Source organism: Gavialis gangeticus, unplaced genomic scaffold (genome assembly GCF_001723915.1).
Source record: "Gavialis gangeticus isolate Ggan-Ray unplaced genomic scaffold, GavGan_comp1, whole genome shotgun sequence".
NCBI classification, from domain to species: domain Eukaryota; kingdom Metazoa; phylum Chordata; order Crocodylia; family Gavialidae; genus Gavialis; species Gavialis gangeticus.
In genome coordinates, this window is record NW_017729031.1 from 79093842 (window position 1) to 79095435 (window position 1594).

Consider the following 1594-nt stretch of genomic DNA (forward strand, 5'->3'; position numbering starts at 1 on the left):
GCAACTGTTTCACAACTTGACAAGATGGTTATGGTTACCAGCATCCTTATTTAGAAGGCTTCAAGTGATAAAAAATATTTTGCCAAGATTGTTCCTAACCAATTTTCACCGCTACTGTCAAAATAACAGCATTCATGCTTTTAGACCAGTCATTCAAAAAGACAAAGACAGAAATTATCTCCAGGTTTAGACAACTGGGCTGCTTATTTGTTGTTCAAGGACAGAACAGAGCCTACTTCCGCAACATTTTAAATTGCTAGGACTTTGCAAGATATTTAATTTTTCCGATTCAAAATATTTTTTGCTTACAAAGGGAAAATACTCCCTCTCAAAATTATTTAACACTACTAAAACTTACACCAGACCTATCTGAAGGCAGAGTGTAGTCCATCATATACATGTTGAACTGCTTAGGTAAAAAAAAAACAACCCACAGAGACATGGTGATGTAACTCTGCATTCACAGATTAACACTGTAATGTACACTTTGGCCAGGAATAGCAAATACCTTAGAATGGGGGCTGGCAACTTTTTTTGGAAGACTGCCAAACATACCTGCAACTTTAATTTGTAAGATGTTGGTGTGTCAGCAGCGGATCATGGGGGAGCCATGAGGGGCCTGATCCTTGTTGTGGCAGTGCAGCCCTGGACCCTTCCCTGAGGCATGAGTGCCAAGTACAATGCCTGTGCACGCCATGCTCTGGCACATGTGCTAGAAGTTGCCCACCCCTGCCTTAGGACTGACATACAGCAACAAGCAGGTTTGCTTTCAAAACCTTTGCTTTCATAACAGTATTTTTTCTTTTGCTTGTTACAAGAAACAATAATGAATGGGTGCAAGCACGATACAAATTTCTTGTAAAGACTGTTACAACCATCCCAAAAAATTGAAGCTGGAAGCACAGCAGCCTGATTCCATTAAGTCTGGAGCAATAGGGGGATCACCTTTCTGAGATCACCCTATTTTTTTTAAGTTACACTGACTCTTGTGAACTTAATGGGCAATTTTCTAAAGGATCCAATGGGAAGGCATGGACAAAACAAGAGTGGTTAGTGAAACTACTGCTATGCAATTTACTCCATAAAGCATCAGAATGAACTAATTTCTAATATAACAATTCATCAGATGAAAGGCAAACAAGGAAGTGATAAGAGTGTTGAGAATCTGAAATAATATATTAGATTTCACTAGCATTCCATTTGCTTTTATACTGTAAACTGAAAGTGTGTATTTTAATTTTCTCCTTCATACAGATGCATATTATACACATGCGTATGAAATGTATACACAGAGAAATAAATATTTACATGCACACCTGGAAGACTCAGAAGATGAGTGACAGGATATTGAGCCTTTCCTTACCATCCATTTGCAGTTATCTCGTGTCAATAGCAGGGAAAGCTGTCACCTCAGGTTTTTGTGACATGAACTGAATCACTGTCAGGGTCACAAAAAATGTCACTTCATAAGAACTGACATTCTAGAATAGAGATAAGTCTGTCACAAATGCAAGATGGAAAACACAGGTTACCAGTGCTGTTTCTGTTCTGGAGCAAATCCTAATACCTCTAATGAATGGAAATTTTGTCCAAA